This window comes from Octopus bimaculoides, chromosome 18 (genome assembly GCF_001194135.2).
Source record: "Octopus bimaculoides isolate UCB-OBI-ISO-001 chromosome 18, ASM119413v2, whole genome shotgun sequence".
NCBI lineage: Eukaryota > Metazoa > Mollusca > Cephalopoda > Octopoda > Octopodidae > Octopus > Octopus bimaculoides.
This window is the reverse complement of record NC_068998.1, coordinates 37,645,836-37,646,056: the sequence shown is the minus strand read 5'-3', so window position 1 is coordinate 37,646,056 and position 221 is coordinate 37,645,836.

Below are 221 nucleotides of genomic sequence, written 5' to 3'. Positions count from 1 at the left end.
GGAAATATATTTTATGGATAGAGTCTTACAGCTGTATCTGGGAAGATCCAAAACTTCCCTTCATCGGAGACAGAAATAATAAAGGAATCGATTATTATATCCATAGGCGGAGAGTTATAGTATGAAGTGAGAGTGAGTGTGATGCGCTGAAAAAAGAAAGAAAGAAAGAACAGTACTTGGAGTGTATTTTCATTCCAGTAGTAAGTATCCGTGTAAAGTAA